At 42.8% G+C, this 20,937-nt stretch overlaps 1 long non-coding RNA gene across 1 annotated transcript; it reads right to left on the bottom strand.

The window, feature by feature from the left end:
- Positions 1-1,435: 1,435 nt before the first annotated feature.
- On the bottom strand, positions 1,436-19,834 carry LOC118979813 (uncharacterized). Its single transcript, XR_005064999.1, has 3 exons — positions 19,822-19,834; positions 19,691-19,693; positions 1,436-1,570 (listed from the first exon to the last, which is right to left on the bottom strand). It is a non-coding gene; the product is annotated as an uncharacterized LOC118979813 (long non-coding RNA).
- Between the last annotated feature and the right edge of the window lie 1,103 nt (positions 19,835-20,937).

Here is a 20,937-nt window from a genome sequence, read left to right as displayed (position 1 = left end):
TTATACGAGAGGATCATCATCCTTATTCTGAGTAAATACACACTGACATCTTTCACTTACTCTCAAATGGTTCATACCAAATAATATGCATAAATATACACACACGTGCACAGAATGATAAAATAGAGGAGGCAAAATGTATTGGTGAATCTGGGTAAAGGGTTTACGAGTTTTTGTGCTATTCTTACAACTTCTCTGTAGGAAACATTGGAAATTATATGAAAATAAAAAGTTACAAAAATCAGAAACAAACCTCTGTACAGTATGATCTTCACTTTGAGGAAATAAAACATTAAAAAGCATTTATTTACCTGATATACATACATAGGAGAAAAGCGGAAGGAAGTACAACAAAATATTATCAGTGGTTACGCCCTCATTTAAATTTTAGGGTTTATTATAAATTTCTTTACTCATGCTTTCAAAATGTTCTGGTCTCCTGCCACGCTCAAAATAAAGCCCAAGGCCTTTCAATGCCCATGGACTTCTTCAGAGGGCGGTCTTGTTTCCTAACACGTCTAAACGGTCACCCTCCTCTTCCCCATTATTCCCTATCCCCTTTTTCTGTGTTAGTCGCGTTGGCTCCTTTTGATGGCAAAACTTTGGAAACAATCAAACATCCAATCTCAAGGGATGGTTGTACATATTATGATACTGCTATATTCTGAACCATCAGGCGGTCTACAGTCTGGAAAACCCGTACTGTGTGTTATTTCCTCAGACGTGCTTGGCTGTCCTGTGTGGGGTTTTGTGGGGTTTTTTTTTTTTTGTCCGTCTGTTTGTTTTGCTTATGATCAAGCTTTTAAATGTCTTTCTTTTTCTAGCTTTCTTTGCTTTGCTTTTGGGCAATTAGACATAGCCAGCAGGACCCAGACTTCACTTATCACTGCTTCTTTGCTTACTAGCCGTATGACTTGAGGGCAAACTTCAAGTCACTGAAGCTCTAAGCTGTAGTTTTTCCATGTAGTGGGGGAAACAGTTAAAGGCCTCCATGGTCAAATGTGGGTTATCTTACAAACTCTCATTTGCTATTTTTTTGGTGATATCTTCACACAGTGTCAAACAAGCTGCTTAATCCTCGTGTTCCAGAGGTCTTTCCTTCCTTTTCCCAAAAGAACATTTTCCAGGATGGGTGGGATTTTTTTTCTTCTTTTTATGTTTCTTTTACTGTCCAGGCTGAGAGTTTTTCCATGAGCACGAACGTAACCCCTTTACCTCCGAATCCCCAGTGCCTGGCACAGAGTCTGGCCAACAGCAGAACTCAGTAAATGCTTATCCAAAGTGGGGAATTCCGATTCTAACATTTCTCTCATAACATCTTTTTTCCCACGTTTTAAAACATTTTATTTGCATGTTTTAAACATGTGCATTCCAATGATTAAAATCACCCTAACAAAAAAGTTGGCACTCTAATGAAACCCCAGGGCGCCTTGGACCAGCTTGGTTTTTACTCTGATTTCACTGTTGTCCCACTCGGCTTCTCCCTTCACCCACATGCAAGTTCTTTTCCTTCCCTGCCTGCCAGACAGGCAGATGGGAGAGGCAGGTGCGGCCTTCGTTGTCAGTAGTTCTCTGATGTGAAAGAAGGCAGCACAGTCATTTAAACTGATCAAACCTCTTTGCACCAAACAAAGTTAAATTTACAGCTAAAAGAAGTAAACAGGAAGGTGATGCCTGTGGAATACACACCGTACAGTGCACGTTGGTGGTGTGTATCTCATTACAATGCGCCCTTGCTTCTCCTCTTCAGTTGTTTCTTTGGAAGGCAGTGCATTTTTCTCTTGTGGTTCTGACTTCTCCAGCTGGACTTATTGAATTTCTCAATCTCATCCATATCAGACCTGGTTGCAGAGGAAGTGGAATGAGGCGCAGGACGGGAGGAGTCCCGTCTGCTCAGTGACCACTGCCCAGTGTCTCATAAAGTTTTTGATCCTCTAACTAGAAATATTTTTTCCTTCGGGTGGGAATTGAGAGCTCTGATGGCAGGCTGCCTCAGATTGTAGTTGTCTGTGAGCATTTGTCTTTGTTTTTAACTTACCCTCCCACTCCCTCACTCAGTGGCCCAGTCATATGATTTCTGGAACTGCATCTTATTCATCTCGGAAACCCCAAGTAGTGTCTGACCCGTGCACTCCATCATTTGTTTGAGATACGATTCTCCTTGAGCAAGTTGCAAGGGATATGATTCACACATTTAACGTACGAGACAGTTTTTGCCTTTTTTGTGTAGGGCTGCTCAGCAAACCACTTTCCCATTGCACAATGAATTGGAGGGTGGGGCAGCTCCCAATGTTAAAATCAGTCAGGGTTACCAGAAGCCATTCGCCTTCTTCTGAATGACACATTAATTCACAACTCCACCCCAAATCCAGGCCTCTCTATCTAACCTAGAATATCAGGATAGGAATCTGAATCATTATATAATGCACACTCTGAGCAGGACAGGACATGATGAGAAGATAAAGTCAAATAGAAATGCAAAGATAGTTTTATAGTTCCTATAGTCACAGAGTTTTTAAAAGTGTTTTCTGACCATGGCAGCAATTACAGTTTGTTACAGACAAAATGTCGTCTGACCATGGCAGCTTGTACATATGACTATTTAAGATTAATTGCATTAGTTGGCATTATATTATATTAAACTTACACTATGGATATAGGGCAGCTGGGTAGAGATTTTGCCAGGACCCAGCAGCACCTTGGTGAATTTTTCACCTGTGTCACAAATGTTTACTGAGTTTTTATCATGTACTAGCTCTATGCTGGCAATGACTGATAGGTAAATAAGATAAACTCTTCACTAGGTCTTATCTTCTTATTTCTCTATTAAATAATCCAAGTTGACTATATGTATCCTGGTCAACAAACTTTGCACAACTGCTATTGGAAATGAAGAGACGTGTATAAAGCAGTTCGGGTGTTCCAATAGGCACTATGTAAGGACTCCATGCGGTTCTTCTCCAGCACGATATTAATATGTTAAAAATCAAGCATGAAATTGCATTTCTAAGGCTCTTTTGCATCTGAGTTTAAGTTTTTCAAATAGCTAAGTCCACTGAACCTCATTTGATTATGAATTTTTTAAACTAAACTTGTTTGCACCATTTAACAAAGAAATAGTGTTTTGATTACTCTTGGGATATAAATACATCACTCTGCATAATGTTTCATGGAGTTGTGTTCCCTTTTTCCTTTTTATCGAGGTAACCTTGGTTAACAACACTATAAATTTCTGGTGTGCAACATTGTAATTTGATATCTGTGTACTCTCTTGTGCTTTTCTTTACTATTCAAAGTTCCTCTTCAATCTCACCAAACACTGGAACTAGAAGAGAATTTGGGCATCAGTATTGGTCAAACATTCCCATTTGTTTAAATAACATTTGAAAGTGCTTCTTTTCTGAAGACTTGAGGTTCTGGAGAATGTTTACATACCAATCTGTATTTCATTACTAATTACTAATATTTCATTTTCTCATTTTCATGAAAGACGTTATTGCCAATCAGAGCTTCCAATTATTATGATGTAATTAGAATTAGCAGTAGGCAGTGTGGCTATTGATTCTGGAATCAAATTGCCTGGTTTGAATCTTTGCTCCACTACTAACTAGCTGCAGCCTTGAGCAAAGTCTCTCTGGGCCTCTTATTCTCATCTGTAAGTTAATGATAACTAAAGTATGTACCTCCTAAAGTTGTGAGGATACCTGCATTATCACAACCTAAAAAAAGAAATGAGCTCCCTTTGTTATCCTATCAATAAACCTATCAAACCTAGTGGGTTTCTATTTAATATTAGTGTTCTAATAAAATGTTATAAATACTTTAGCTTGTGCATACTCATTACTGCCTTTCAAGACTTCCGATGAAGTTCTAAGAACCCAGGTTGGGAATTGCTACTTGAGAATAAATTTCTCTTTTAAAGATAAGGAGCTTAAAACCCAGAGAAGTGAATTGCCTGCTAGTCACCAGTACTAGAACGTGGAACTTTCAGATTGTAGAACTGATTCGGAATCTGGCCCGCAGAGTCCATGTGTTGTGGCGGCTATGCACAAATACACACAGACTTCAGAAGTCCTGTGGAGAAAAAGGGACAGCATGGCTGCTCTCTGAGAGAGAGGGCCCCAACCCCCGCCTGGACAGGCTTTTATTGCTTTTATGGGTACATTATATTGAGGATGGCCCTCATTTACTATGCACAGGTTTGCTGTAGTTGATTACCTTTTACAGATAACAAAGGAAAGAATGTTGCTAATTACTTCAAAGAGAAGGATATTACAGATGGGGGGAGGGGAAGTGGTTGGACTAGTTACACTTCATACTTGGAAGGTTTAGCACAGACTTTAGGAAATTACAGTAAGTGCTTTCTGTTTCAATTCAGGGTGAGGGAGTTTTAGCAAAAGTAGGTCAGTCTCATAGCACCCTAGGTACAATGCAGGCCTGACTCCCTACAGGAGAACCTATCTGTGGGTATGAGTCCTGTGTGCCTACTCGTTCCCCACTGGCTTTTCTGAGTGGGGGCTGGGCTACAATTCCCATGCCATGTGAAACAGCTCTCTACATAGAATCTCCAGTTTATCAGTTGAATCAAAACCTTGTTCCTAATGCACCAGATGGTGAGCTGTGAAACGGGTGCAGAAGGAAGACCTCAGAAGCACCATTGTCATGGGTTCTGTTGACACTGAAAGCAATCAAGGAGTAAAATTCCATTTCATCCAGAATGACGGAAAACCCTTGATGTCTCCAGAATGTAGAGATTCTGAATTGTCACATAATACTAAAGTACATATCTTTCTCTAGAAAATGCATTAAAGAAGAACTGGGAAATTGAAGTAATCCCAAACAAAGTCTATAAGTATTAGACAAACATAAGTGATAAGGCTCTTAAAATAAATCTGCCACAGAAGTAAACTTGATACTCTATTATGATGTAACATCATTGTTGAAACAAATCAGCTTGCCCAATGTGCAAAAATTCCGTTATGATGATGGGTGCCGATGACCAGTGCTGCCCACAATGTGACGGATGAAGGCCATGAGGAGAATTGGTCACCCTGCAGGATGAAGTCAGCAAGGCCTTGCTGTGGAACTTGTACACTGACTGCTGACTCTGGGCCCGCAACTGGCCTCACTGGGTGCTACGTGACCTCGTCAGCCAGTCCTGAAAGTTTCCCAGCCCGGTCATGACTGCATGTCATGAGCCTTCTGGGAAGTCCCTGAGGAGCCGACATACAAAAATGGTAAACTCAAGAATACCCAGGGTCTACTGTCTTCAGTGCTGGTGAAGACACATTGATACTAAATATACTTTGGGAGGGACTGTGAATGAATACAAACTGTGGGGAGGACAATTTGATATTTTATTATTATAAGTTCAAAAATACCTGTTTCCTTTGACTAGTAAGTCCACATCTAGAAATCCATTTTAAGAGAATAATTAGAGACACATTCAAACAGATATTCACAGCTCTCTAGTAACACTATATAGTAACAATATATAGAAAGCAATCTCAATGGCCGTCAACAGGAAAATTATCTAAAATTGATTGTGTATTCATGCAGTGTGAAAATAAATAGCCATTACAAATGATATCTTAGAATGAAGTTTATTGATGTGGGAATATAATGAGGATATTAGACTGAGTCAAAATATCAGAATACAAATCTATACATGTAAAATATGATCTCATTTATAAGAAAAATTTATATCCTCAAATAGAAGAATGACAAAGGGAAATACACCAAACTATAAAGAATAGTATATTTTAGAGGTGGGATTATAAGTGATGTTAATTTTTCTGTATGTTATAAAAGTTCCACATGAAGTATGTAGTACATTTCAATTAACTGGTTAAATTAAATAATATATGTACATATTTTGAAAATTAAATCAGGAGTGCAAAGGACACCTAGTTCCTCTTCACAGAAACAACATTATTAATAATTTCTTGTGTTTCTTTCCAGAGATTCTATGATATAGATGTTATGTATTGTACATACATGTTTGTGTGTGTTCACATTCATTTCTTTACAAATTGGAGAATACTACAAACATTTGGAAATACATCTTGGAAATCATTCCACATTAGTAAATATACAGCTACTTCATTTTTTTAATGGCTGCATAGTATTTCCTAGATGGACAGGACAGAATTAATTTCATCATTCCTCTATTGATGTGTATTTGTTTCCTTTTTTGGCTATTATAAACAAAAAAATGGTAAACTGTTCTAATAAACAGTTTTGTATACATGTCTTTAAGAACAGGTACAGCTATATCTGTACATTAAATTTCTTTTTTTTGTATTTCTTTTCTTTTAATTTTTTAAAATTTATTTAATTATTTTTCAAGTACAGTTTTCTATTACTCCCATCACATCCCACCCCCCATGCTCCCCCCTCCCTCCCATTTCCACCCTTCTCAGTTGTTGTCCATGTATCCTTTATATATATTCCTCTAAATTCTTAATATACAGTCATTGAGTCCAAGGCTTATACAGGAAAAAATACATAGTCGAATTTTCAACATTGATTTAATGATCATAGCACACAATCTGGAAATACAGCTTTAAAAACCCTTAATATAAAATCCTAAATATCTTATTAATTTTTGTTTAATATGATTATTTTGTCTACTTTATTTATCACGCTGTGTCTCCCCACTATCGAACAGCATTCAATGTTGCTTATTGCAGAGGCAGTGTCTACCTTGTCTATCATATTTGTCTCTATGTGGGAAACAGTCTCTGACTCACGCTGGGTAATTCATTATGTATTGATGGAATGAATGAATGGAAAAAATTCCAATTTGTTTTCATTACTGGCCACTCACAATAACAGCACCTTTTTTAAAATCCTTACCTGAGCATATATTTATTAACTTTAGAGAGGGGGGGGGAGGGCGGGAAAAAAAGAGAGGGAAAGAGAGAGGGAGAGAGAGAGAGAAACACGGATTGGTTGCCTCCTGTATGTGCCCCTATCAGGGATCAAACCTGAAACCTAGTTATATGCCCTGACAGGGAATCAAACCCGTAAACTTTTGCTGCACTAGATGACACTCCAACCTACTGAGCCGCCCCGCCAGGGCAACAGCACATTCTCAAGTCAAGTGTGTTAGAAGCAGAGCCTGAGACAGGGATTTGGCTGTAAGTGATTTACCAAGGAAATGCTCTCCTTAGAAACTGCAAGAGAGTGAGAGGAAGCAGACTGGGCAGGGCCAAGAGGCAGGAACAGATGTCACTTTAGGGACAGTCTAGCTTTGGCCTGAGCCAAGGGGCTCTGAAGCATAACTCACACCACAGAGTTAGTCTACCCAGGCATTTCAATCCTAAATCACTCAATGTTTGGTTGCAGGCTGAGGGTGAGGAGAGAACACCCTCCTGGGAGAATCAGCTCGCATTCTTCAGAGGACAATTTCTACAAGCCATCAGCTGTGAGCACTAGTAGCAACTGGTGGACAGAGAGGCACCAACAGGGCCCAACAGTGTCTACCATGCCGTTTCAACCATTTCCCAGTTTTATTCAAAAAGTTAATTCATGAATACACTCACTGGTGTTCCTAACTATTGATGCTAAATGTCCTCATTCCTTATCTAACAAACAAGTATGTGTATAAGGTAAGCAAATCAATTCATTGTTTCCCCCAATTAATGAGTCAATACCGTCTTATCTTTTAATAAAACGTGCTTGCTTTCTTTAAAAAATATACTCAATACATAGCAAAATAAATGAATTTAGCAAACAAAAGAGTTAAATTTGGTTTAACTTTTGGCAAAGAACTAATTAATACTTCCATTGTTCTCCAGTACATATTTCCCTGAAGTGGACTTTGTGTTGGTGTTTGTGCTTGAATTTTAATGCATGTCATGTCTTAGAGGTCCTTCTTTTCCTGGGGTTTTTGAAATATTTGCTTCTAGTTTCAAAACTCTCCCTTCAGGTAGACTTTGGGGGGCAGGTAGTACAACTTCAGATGCACACCAGAGGTGATGGATACGTAGGAAGAAGCCTAAGGATCGACTCATCCAAACCTCCAAGTTCACAGGTGCAGAAACTGGGGCTCAGAGAAGGGAAATGAGGCCGCATGTTGTGTTGAGGTAGAAACTGAGTGAGGACCCCAGTCACCTGGTTCCCCTTCCAATCTCTCAAAATGACTAATTGCTGGTTTCCCCAGGGGAGCCATTGAGATGGGATTAGCTTGAATTCAAACTTCTTGTTTCTTTTCTTTATAGCCTTGACAGTTTTTCCCAGTGACAGTTAACTCTGAGGGGTGGAGGGGTGGGCGGGGAACCCTATAGGAATTAAAGTTTTTGTACTGACGAGTGTATTCAAGTGTGAAAGGGACGAAGAACAGAATGGGTTAGACTTGGAGGCTGCGTGGGGAAATTTCTTGACACTTGAGCACTCTGGATTTTCCGAGAAATGCCTCCAGGAGTTGGCTTTCCTCTGCATTGTTGTCCTTGGAATTGCCATGAGGCTAAGCAAAGAAATTATTCACAATAGCTTTCCGTGGTGATCACAGTTCATCCTTCTTGGGTGGATTTGAAGATCCCAGCCCTTCTGCATCTTCACCCGAAGGAGGATGGGCTCTGAAAGTTTCCCCTGGGGAGCGGGGGAAGTCTCCAGGCAAGATAACTGCAAAGAAGGTGATTACAGTCTTCAGACAGAAATAGGGTTATTCTTAATGAACAGAGTTGCTTCTTTCCCAAGGGGTCAACACTTGCACAAGTTCTTCTGTGGATAAGAAGGAAGAAAGCAGACATTTCTGAGTCTAGGAGGATGTTCAGATATCTTTCTTGGACCTAGAATTTAAAAAGAGGCCGGGAGGTAACGAAAATGAATGAGCTTAGCCCTACTGAGTTCTGACCTTCCATCTGGTAGGGAAGGAGAAAGACACTACCATTTATCCAGAACTTATAACATCCCTGATCACATGGTGGATACTTCACCTTCCTTATCTCATCTAGTACCCCCCACCACAATACTGTGAGTTATGTATGAAAGGCCTTATTTTATAGACAAGGAAACTGCCTATTCAGAGGGTGACTGACCAAGGCTATAGAGCTGGTAAAGTCAAACTTTGATTGTAAAGCTTTAGCTGCGCACTTTGATTCTAAGATGACCAAGATGTATTTCTAGTGTTTTTTTTCTTTCAGCCCTTTAAAATCTCTGGGTAAATCAAAGTAAGAATTTGGTATGGCCAAAGTGCAATTCTACTTGTTTGTTTGTTTGTTTGCCAAAAGGTATGAACCCATTTTGCTTTCTATCTCAGGGAAAATCGGCTCCATCTTCATATCTCAGCCCAAGGCCACCTCCTTGGGAATTTCTCGTTCCCCTGTGGGTTCAGTTTCTCCCCTCTTAACCTTCAGGTAATCCTCTGTTTACACGTTCTATATTTGCGTCAGGTTTGCCCTGAGTTTTTAGGCTCTGGCATCCAGGAAAGGCTCAATAAATGCCAGCTGCTATGAAATCAGGCTGAACCGAGCAGGGCACTGGCATGGTGACCACAGTGAGACAGCAGAGTTCCCGCACATTCAGTTGCTCTGGGATGCTCCTTCCTCCCGCAGCCACTGGATTCAAGCCACAAGTCCATGTCTCTGCAGGGAAGAGGAAGGCAAGCCCCAGGCTCAGACACAAGGCCCAGAGGCACTGCTTAGCTCCTACACTGCTCCTGGGCAGCATGACTCAGCCCTGTGCTGCCCTGTCCTTCGTGCTCTGTGCTGCGTGGAGACTCTCCAGCCCAGAATCCTTCTTAGATGTCAAGTGCACAGCTCTCCATTTGCCTTCCCTGAGGGGGAGCCCGGCTTGGTGCCTGGGACAACACTCCCCATATTTGCTCTGAATAAAACGAATACCATTTATCACTTATCAACCCCTTCCTTTTTTACATATTTTTATGATTAAATTATTAAAATCACCCTGTGAGGTAATATTGCACCCATTTCACACACGGGAAAACCAAGGGTTGCTAAGGTTAGTGTGCTGAAGAACAGGGGCTCAAATCTGAGATGTTTGGCTCCGAACATCACCTTTTCTCCACTGGGGAGCAAGGACCATAGCTTATGCACTTTATAACCTATGTCGTGCTTCACCAAGAGTACTGTCTCTTACTGCGTGGAATGAAAGGCCTTTCCTGTTGATAGAGGCCAGTAGCATAAATCATAGGCAAGAAGCACCACGAGAGGCAGTTCGATAGGATAGGGAGTGTGGACCAGAGCTTGACTGTATTTACTTTCTGTATCTCTACTGATCACCTCCGGGCACCAGTAAACCTTTCACCCATCATTCAAAAAAGAATTTCAAATTCCAGCATGACTACAAACTTTACCTGTGAGCTTCAGTTTGGGAGATTATTTCCCTAAAACATATGTACCTGACATTGAAATTCTTCCATACTTTATACTTTGACTTCTTCCTCCTTTATTAATTCATTTGGGATGTATTTATTACCTACCATGTGCCAGGCACAAATTCTAGGTACTTCAGTCCATCTTATTCTTTACCTGCATCCTTCCATTCCTCTGTGAAGTCACTCATTAGTATATTTATTGTTTGTAAGGTATGGAATTTCACTTGTTCTACATTTTTATTAAAATATTTCTAGGATAATAAGGGTGATTCCATTCCTAGTATTCGCCCTATAAGGGGTATTGGGTCCAGATGCATAGGTCAGTGAAAAGTGTTGAGTTTCTGCCATGCCTTTTACTGGTTGTGTGCTGTGGGGAAATCACTTATCCCCCCAGAACCTCAATTTTATCCTCCGCAACCTGGGGATCACACCACTTACTGGATAGGGCTGTGGAGGATGTAAGGGAGTTCAAGTGAAAGTGTCTAGCAAAGGGCCCTGTTTGCCCAGAGTTCTCAGCACACAACATTCTCAGCAGGGTGATGATGTAAGTCTCCAAGCAGCTCTCTTCCTGCCAATACCAGCAGGCAGGCAGCTTAGAGGCATCTTGAGAGTGCTGGGCAGCGCATGATCCCCCCCACCCCCCACCCCCCGCCCCCTCACCTCGGAGAGACTGTGAGGCAGGGTTACATTAGGGCAAAACACAGTCCAATTGCAGCCTTTGTCTTTTTCAGCCTGAGCAGAACACAGTTTTGGGTCATAAGGCAATGAAATTCCGATTCCCTGACTCAAGGGAGGGGATTCTTGGAAAGAGATGAGGGTGGGAGGGGGCTGACCAGTCACTCTGAAGCTTTTTCTGCCTCCCTGTCTCCAAGGCCTCCTCAGGAGAGGGGCAGAGCTGCTTTTGTTTTTGTGATTCCCAGAAATAGCCGGTGCCCTGAGGGGCAGGTGGGGGGTGGGATTTGGTCCTGTGCCCCTTTCTGGGTGATGCACTTCGAAAATCTATGGTTTCCACATGCATGGGGGTGGCTGGGGGGCAAACTCCCAGAATCAGGAGGAGCAAGGCAGTCCTGCCCTTTGAAGCTCCCATCCTGTTTTCCAGCTGTGTGCACAGCAGAGTAGGAGCTGAGTTGATGCTAGAGCCCTAATCCAGGAGAAGTCACACACACAAGCGGTCGCTTCACCACTGCCACACACTGCTGAAGCTTCCCTCTGGGGCAGTCTGGGTTGTAAATGTGTTCATTCCGTTATAAACTCACCCAGCAAACACCAAGCCCAACAAACCATGAGCAGTGCATTCTGTCTCTGTTCTCAGTGAGCAAACAACTCAACTGTCTCTTGGAAGGGGAGGTCACTACATAAATCTGTAATGGAAACCTGCAATCAAAGGACACCTCCAAAACGGGAACTTTTTATTTTCTTCGTGGCCTAGGCAACTCACCCCATAGAGCTTAAATCCTTCATATTCTCCAAAGGTCTCTGGGGTAGGTCTCCTTCTTGAGCCTCGGTTCCCCCAACTGCAAAAGAGGGGTATTAATAATCCCGCACGTCAGAGGTTTCAGGTAAGGATGGAAAGAGTGATGCCTGCTGGGGTGCCTTGTAACGAGTGTTACACTTGTCAGTTATCAGCTCTTGGGCCAAAAAACAAAAACACCAAAACAAACAAACGAAAAACAAAACAAACACCTTGAATTGGGGACCATTTGTAGAAACTGCCCTTTATTGATTGGATGACCTTGGGCAAGTTGCATGAACTCATTGCGCCTCAGTTTCCTCTTTCGTAAAGAGGAGGTCACATTGCCTCCTTGACAGTGCTCTGAGAATTAAAATAATGCATTGACACGCCCAGCACGGTGTGAGGCATACTATGGCCTTCAGTACCTGGGTTTTGTTTTTTTTTTACCCTGTACCAGTCCCGGACTTAATTTCCCCACTGGGGGTTGAGTGACAAGAATTTTCCTAGTCTGCACAATGCCCCCCACACCCACCCCCAACTTCCCATCGCCTCATGCATGACCCCTGCCACAGCTACAGCAGGATGAAATACAGACTTGAAAAAACTTGGGGAGGACCCAGCAAGCCTTTCAGGCCAGAGCCCGCCTGCCAGCACAAGCGCGCCGAAGTGCGTCGCCTGCTAGTTACCTTTCACCTACTTCGCCAGGCTGGCTGCGCGGGGTAACTCGAGGGCAGACGTGAGCCTTACGCGCCTGCGCGCAGCTCGCTCGTCTCCGCTGCTGAACTTTCTAATTGTCTTTTTTTTTCTTTTTGTTTTGTCTTTTCCGTTTCCCTCTGAAATAAACTGTCTGGGCTTTGCGATCTGCCCTAATTTCTGAGTTTGGCGGGCTGGACACAATCTCAGGCCCCCTCATCCTTCACCCCCACGGGTTCCCCTTGGCCCGGACACCCCGTTACTTCTATTTCCCTTTCCCCCATCTGTCGTCTTTACATTGTCCCTTCGCCCACAGCTGGCCCCTATTCAGCTCTGCTACCTCCTCATATCGTCTCCTTCCCCAAAAGGCAGTTCAGGGACGGAGCCGCGGGCTTCTGAAAGCCGCACACGCCGGCGGAAAAGCCTCGTGAACGCAAAGTTCCTGTTTCCATTTCCGCCCGGGAGGGGCCCCGACCTAATGACCAGGTTTGACGGGGAAAGGAGCACATTCTCTGTTTTTCTCTTCTCACATGGCTAGTTGAAGACAGCTTGAGCGCGCCCCGGGGTTATTGTCGGGCACGGGGCGGGGAGCTCTGGGGAAGGGAAGGCTTCCCCGTCCTCAAAAACCGCATTCGCAGAAATGCCTTTTTTTAATCATTTGGTGAGGTTTTGAGCTCCCTACTGCACAACCCCCAACGATGGTTTTCAGGGGTCCTTGTTATCTCCTCTACTCCAGGGGTTCCTCCATCTCCTGACATCCCTCTGATTTAGGGAAACACGGGCTAGGATGAGTTATAAGAACTAAATATGTGCATCCAAGATCCTGTTCTCCAGTCTGGTGATGATATGTAGTCTTTTGGAAAATATCTCTGTAGAGGAACCTCCCCCACATAAGAGAAGGGGAGAAGAGGGCAAATAGATATATATATGTATTTTATGTTTATCGAAAATTTCCGTGGAAGATACATGCTTAAAAGGCTTTAAAATTACTGTAAAGACGGTGTGAATTAAAATGGAAAACATGAGTATTAGTTTTTTATGGGGGAAAAAAGCCCTAGATATACGCAAAATAAACCTCTTTCTCCTGTGGCCTGTCCCCCTTTTTCCTACCTCTGGTTCCTGCTGAGCTGAGTGCCTGGGCTCTGCACTGTTTGGAGTGATTTGGGTTAAGTCCTGTTCTCTCTCCAGGATCATTATCTTCCCCTGCAAGATGTAGGGGTTAGTCTGGATGATACTCCAGGTCCTTCAGCATTCGAGTTAGGTGACACGACCTGGAATTCTCAGTTCCATGATGGTGTGTCTTCTCCATTTCAGACAGGCCCAGCAGGGAATGTGGTTAAAGAGACTGGTCATCAATGTGACAAGTTTGTTCCATGATTGGACGTTTTGAGGTTTTCTAGGTTTCTTTGAAAGGTTGCATAACTGTCTCAAGACACTGACATTTATAAGTATGTAGGTCATTTCACCAATGTGCTAATTAATAGATGTGCAGGCACCCACCCTGAGTTACATTTCTTTGCCACCGCCCCAGCACAGAATGCAATGCAGCCACTCTGTGCAGATTCATTCTTAATCAACAAAAGAAAATTTGTGACTGGGGTGAATAGAGTTCCTAGACTCCCATTTTATTATGAAGAAATTTTCAAGGCTCATGAGCAGGTAAATGTGTCATATGAGAAAAAATGTGAAGGCTGAACATAGAGAAACTGTTTAGAAAAATGTCAGTCTGATCAATCCTAAATGAATCTGTACGATTGGCCAGAGATTAGTATAATGTCTTTAACTTTGTTTTAAAAAATCTACCAACATAATTTATTTGTGGAATGGAAATAAGGTAACGGTAAATACGGAGCTTCTTTACATTTCTCCCTTATATAATCCTTCTGATAATGCTGTGAGTTAAGAGTACAAAATTACAGTTTCTATTTTTCAGAGGTAGAAACCGAGGCTAAAAGAGGTTGAACATCTGGCCCCAGGTCACATAGCTAGCATGTGATAAAACTAAATGCAAGATTTCTAAGGCCAAGCCTCCTTCTTGGGGAGCATGCCTTCTGATAATGGGTTTGCGTGTGCGCGCACATACACACAGGCTCACGTGGAGGAGGGGGAAGGGAGAAGTGGAGAGATCAGATTTGTGTGGAGGTGGGGGGAGAAGATGGGCATTTATAGAAATAATTGCTATGACGGCTAATATTTCTTGAACTTTATAATGTTCCAGGTACTAGGTTAGCACCTTGCATGCATTATTAATTCATTTAATTTTTCAAACAGTCTTATAAGGGAAATAATATTATCATCTCTAACAGACCATCCAGGAAAACTGTGGCCTAAAAAAGAGAGGTGAGTTGTCCAAGTCTCACAGGAAGTGGGGAAGCAAGGACTGACCCTGGGACTGACTCCAGACTTCAAAGAGGACCTTTGTTGTAGAGGTTTCCGTTGGCTGGAAACTCAGGATGAATCAGCAATGAAATGTGGGTTCAGGGACCCAAGATGACCTAAGGTTGTGTGACTAGAAGTCCAGAGTAAAGAATGCAGTGGAGGATACAGCTCTCCTGTGTGCTGGTTAGATCCTACTTGGGAGGGTGGGCCGAGGTCTAGGCACCGTATATGAAGAAGTGGACACTAAAGATGGAGGCCAAGAGAATAGCTGGGATCTGTCCAAGATGAAGGGCCCAGGACGAAGCTGCATTTGGCTCCTCTGATCTCTGCCACCACTTTAGGACAGTACAGTACCAAGGCCAAGCACAATGTATGATGCAGTGTGGTACAATGAAAATAGTGAGGGATTCTGACCCAGACCCTCATGACCTTGACTCCATTCAGCCCTTCCTAGCTAGATGATCTTGGGTATACTCCTAACTTCCCTGAGCCTCAGCTTTCCAAGTTATAAAATGGGGAGAATCAGACCCACCTTGCAGCATTGCTGTGAGAACTAATTGAGATACTATGTGTTTAGGACCTATCCTCTGCCCATTTCCCTCCCCCATACAAACACAGAGCAAGGATGAGTTTAATGTTTGCTAGTAATTTAATGAAGTCCTTAAAAAGGATAATCTCAAATTATCACCAAGGTCACGCTGAAGCAGTGGCCTTTAAGGGTTTACATATTTTTTATTTTATTTTATTTTATTTTTGTTTTTTAAAGTAGTGGGCTGGCGAGAGCTTAAAGGATTTCCCTGTACAATGGAACAAAAAGAATTAGGAGCATCAGGCCATCTGAGAGTAAAGGCTTGAGGAGGATAGGTATGAGGGAAAAGGGTGAGAGAAGGGGACTAAGGAGCCTGGCAGGAAGCTGGGTCCTAAGATGTGGACATAGCCAAAGGCCTTGTAAAGAACAGAGATGACCGATGTAGACTCTAAAATGGATTGGGTTGTTGCACGGTGACCGTTCCTTTCCTAAAAGGTTCGGTCAAGTTTGCTACACACGTGAGCACTTGAACAAATTTTGTGTGGATGTTACTCTGAGTTAAGCATTTGTGGGCCACCACATCTGTGACAATGAAACAACCCCCACATGGTAGACTTCTAAAGGAGCTGGCATTTAGAGCCTGAGCTAATCAAGAAATGTAAAATACACTTGGGAATTCAAATAATTCAAATGTTTCCCTCTCTTTCTCCTTCCTTTCCCCTCTGTCTAAAAATAAATTAATAAAAATATATATATCTTAAAAGTAGGTGGTTTTAAAAGTTCAGTTTAACCCTTACATAGCTTTTCTGAGTGCTAGGAACTGTTCTAAATATGTTACATATATAGTACTTTAATTCCCCTTCCCACCCCTTATGTACTATTAACCTATTTAAAGATGCATACATAAGGCACAGAGAAGGTAAGCGATTTGCCCAAGCTACAACAGCTAGCACGTGGTGCTGCCTGAACTCAAATAGAAACAAATTACTACCAGCTAGTAACTCTTATGATCTACTTAACTGTATTTGGCATCACTTTGCAGTGCCAAGCGTAGGCAAGGGAGCCCCCTCTTCTCCCGGTATATGCACAGTTCTAAGCTCAGTGAGGACTGATGATAGAAGAGGTTTCTTCAGGCCAGAACATTATCAGAGGAGGAGGAAGTGGAGAAGTAACTCCATCTGGAGGCTTTCTGCCCACAGATGAAGGAGTATCTGTTGGTGTGGTTAAGGATGACCCCCTTTCCCCAGGCTGTTTGTTCCCCATGTTGGAAATTCTCTCAAGGAGAGTAGTTTTCAGTGAGGGGTTGCTCTCCTAACCACTGGCTGAGGTGCCCAGAGGGAGATAGAAGTGAGAGGGCCTTTTGAGGGCTGGGATGCAAAGGATGGCTGAAGGGCAGCTCAGGGGCTCTAGGGAGACATATGAGAGGGGGCTGCAAGGAGTATAGACTGCAGAGGAAAGCGAGGCACCAGGGACATAGGGTCCTCAGAAGCCCAAGGAAGTTGTAGCTTAGTTTCTGGTAAAACTGCACGGTCCTGTCCCATTCCTAGTACTCACCCTCATTTCAGGTTTCCCATATGACCTCAAGTGAGCTCAGATGGACCCTTAAGGCCCTTGAGAGATGTCAGGGCCATGGAATTGGCCTGGAGGGAGAAACATTATTGAAACCTAGTTTGGGGACCTCTGTTTGGCAGAGATGGGTCCCCCCGAAAGCCCATTGTGGGAATTGTAGCCATAGATGGACATTTATTGGCGGAGCCAAAGAGAGGTATTTTATAAGACACAGCTGGGCATCCTAAACTTCCTTTTTCCCAAGTAAAATGTGGATAATAACCTCACAAGGTTATTCGTTGAAATGAGACGATGCAGGTGAGCGTGCTTTGAAACGACACACACACCACATAAACGTTATTTTTGTTGCTGAGAAAAGTAGGTTTGGGGACATTGTTCATCAATAATCAACTCAATCTCTAGCTATTTTGGTAGCGAAGATCCAACCTCACCCAAAATAGAAATCAGTAGCTTCTCATCGAAACAGAAAAGAACACTTCCATTTATTATTAGTTTGTATCAGCTAGTTTACTAATATATTCCACAGTGTGTCACGTGGAATCTTTCCACTGTGCTACAGGCCAAAAGAGAGATGAGGTGAGGCAGCTGGCCACTAGAGAAAGTGCTTTCTCATCTATTAAAGTATCTTCCTCATCCATCACAGGGTGTAGCTGTGATTGGATGCTTTTTTCATTTGCATCCTCTATTTTCCCTCTGGCAAGTCTTTCTGTCTTTCAGCAAAATTGTAAATAATTTCCCAGATATAGACTACTTCATTCTCTCCGGTCCTCTTCCACCATCCCATCAACTTTCTTTTAAGTACTGATGCATTTTCCCTCTTTCCTTCTGGCACCCATAGCTCCCAAATAAAGATATTTGATAGCCAGTCCTGCTCTACAGCAGAAATCAATATAGTAAAGGAAAATATGGATTTTAAGGGTGGAACAAAAAGGTTCTAGGAAGCAGCACACCTATCACCTTCATTCACTGTGCCAAAGTTTCTCATAAATGAGACAATAAGAGTGTATTACCATTTTCCCTTGGCATCTTGCACAATTTAGGGTAAAGAACTATGGCAATGCTGGCTTTGTCATAGTCAAAGTCATAGTCATAGTCATAGTCATAGTCATAGTCATAGTCATAGTCATTTGCTGGCTTCAGAATCACCAAATACATTTGTGAGAAATACAAGATTCAAAAATATACAAATTGGAAGGATCAATCATTAATTTAGCATCATCTGAAAGCAAATAATGATAATCAGTGTGTAATGTCTCTGAGCCAGAGGAAGACAGAGTATCCTTTTTAAAATTTAAAGCCGATATTAAGTCTATAAACTGATGAACACCCACAGCAGTTAGTGACCACCTTAGTGACCACTCGAAACTACTACTGCTTGAACTTCCACCTCATCTGACTCTTCCATCCATAACCAGATTTCAGACTAGATATAATTATTGAACATTCATTTTCTTCTGAGCACTGGGCTTATCATCCTATATACTTTATCTCATTTAACCCTCATAATACTACCCAATAAAGTTCTATTTATTTCACCTTTGAAAAAGAGGATGTGGAATTTAGGGGATGTTAAGTAATTTGCCCAATGTCACTATTTGTTAAAATCCTCACCCAAAGATATATTTATTGATTTTTAGAGAGCGAGGAAGGGACGTGGGGTGGGGGTGCAGGAACATGGACGTGAGAGAGAAACATCAGTTGGCTGCCTCCTGTGTGCGCCCTGGCCACAGATTGAACCTACAACCTTTTGGTGTTCGGGATGACGTCCCACTGAGCAACCCAGCCAGGGCCCACCATCAGCATTTTAATAAGTAGCGGTACTGCCAGGTAGACTCAGCTTCTCTGGCTCCAGTGCTCTGCAGCATTGTTGAGAAGGCCTTCCCTTGTTGCTGACACAGTACCTTCAGTTTTCCCCTCCGTATCTGGCTTCGGTATTCCTCGTTCCAATAAGCCACTGTTGTATTACTTTCCTCGTGAACAAAACTGTTTGTCGTAATGATAACGACCATATCAGTTATATTATAGGGTCTCCTGTAGGCCTGTGACAGGGCTAGACTCTCACAGTTAACTTCAGATTCAGGGAACCCCCCCCCCCACTCCCATCCTTTTTTCATTATCATCGTGTGTCAGGAAATTAGAAAAACACTTGGCCTGAGAAGCAAAAGTCCTGGAATTCCTTAGGTGCAAAATTACGATAGCCCCTTTCTGTTTACTTTGTAGAGTTACTGTGAGGACTAAATTAGTTGATGAATATAATAGTGCCTTGAAAACTGGCCAGATTGCTCTAAGCATTCTTGTAAGCTATGTTAATATCCAGCTGTGTGACCTTGGCAAGTTAACATCTCTGAACCTGTTTCACCACCTGCAAGGGAATCACATAATTCCTACCATTCAGGGGTGTTGTGAGGATTAAGTATGGCTTAGTCCACAATACAGGGCAATTAAATCTGTATTTCACTGACACTCATTTAAAGTGTGTTTTCAAGGCCATGTTCTTTTCAAGTTTCTTGTGTCTTTCTTTCTCCTCTTGCTGGTTCTCCTTCGCTGGTAGTCTCATCCGCTTACGTCCCCAAGTCAAGTCTGAACCCTCAACTCTCTGGCCTGGCTGTCTTCATTTCCATAGGGAGCTTGCTCACTCTCAGGAGCCCAACTCCCTACCACCTTACCCAGAGTATTGTCACCTCTGGTCCCTGTTCTGTGCTATAAGCCTCCTCAGTTTCTAGACTTTCTCTGTCTAGCCTGGTCCTGGGGATTGTGGTAAAATGCAGATCTTGATTCAGGAGAAATGGAGTGGGGCCCGAATGTGCATCTCTAACAGGCTCCCAGGTGATACAGATTATGTTGGCCCAGGACCACATTTGGAAAAGTGAGCACCTACGCTATGTGCTATTCCAGGACCATTCCAGCTCTGATCCTGGAGTCTACACAGCAGCTTCCTGGGTCTTTGCAGCTTTTCATAGGCTATTTACCTGCAGCCCTTCATGACAGAGACTCTTCGGTCCATTCTACTCCTTTCTCTGTGGTGACAGAGCTTCCTCTTCCCAATGTTAGCTGGGTACCTGGCCACCTAGAATAAAGACGTGTTCTAGTCTCTCCTCTACAATAGCTATGTATGGCCCCAAGACTACATTCTGGATGTGAGCCAAAGTGGTTTGTACTGCTTTGGGGAAGTATCCTTTTGGGATGTGCCCCTTTCCTCTTTCCTGTTGGTTGTAATGAAGTCGTGGTGGATGAAGCTTTTAGGCCATGAGTGGGGCATCGCATGCTGAGCACGGGCACAGAACAAACCTGGATTCCTGATACTGTGGTGAACCAGCTACCTCCAGACTCCTTCCACATGAGCGGGAAATGCAAGGCTAGCTTGGTTAAACCACTGATATTTGGGTTCTCCATGTCTCACAGTTTAATCCGGCTCACGACCAAACTGCCCTCCTTACGTGGATCATGCAGTGGCAGCCTGTGTGCTCTGCCCCAGCCTCTGGGATATACAATAGTTCAGCCCTCCTCCAGCCTCCACACACTGTAATCCATTTGTCCAGCCCAAAGGTGGTCTCAATTTCTGTTTTCCACTTAACTCATTTCCCCACACAAACCCTGTGCCAGTGGGCCTCTAGGCATCAGCTGGTGGCCTTGCTTGAAACATGGACTGCTGGGCCCAAGTGTGCCGTTTCTGGTACTAGGCCTGGGAGGGGCCCCAGGAATCTGCATTTTAACAACCATCTTCGGTGATTTTGATGCAGGTGGTTTGTGGGCCAAATTTGAGGAAATACCGCCTAGGTTCTGTTTTGTTTTGCTAATTTATAAAATTATGAAATGTTTCAACCACACAGAAAAACAAAATGAGCAGTACAACGAATACTTTAGTACCTGCCCCCCAGCTTTGTCAAAGTTTACTTATTTTAACTGTTATAAAGAATTCCACATAGCTCAGTGGATTGAGCACGGGCCTGTGAACCAGACAATCACGGTTCG

The sequence above is a fragment of the Sturnira hondurensis genome, unplaced genomic scaffold (genome assembly GCF_014824575.4).
Source record: "Sturnira hondurensis isolate 20B ecotype Veracruz unplaced genomic scaffold, ASM1482457v3 Scaffold0022566, whole genome shotgun sequence".
NCBI classification, from domain to species: Eukaryota; Metazoa; Chordata; class Mammalia; order Chiroptera; family Phyllostomidae; genus Sturnira; species Sturnira hondurensis.
Note: the sequence above shows the minus strand (reverse complement) of the source record. Positions and strands in the feature narration are given on the sequence as shown.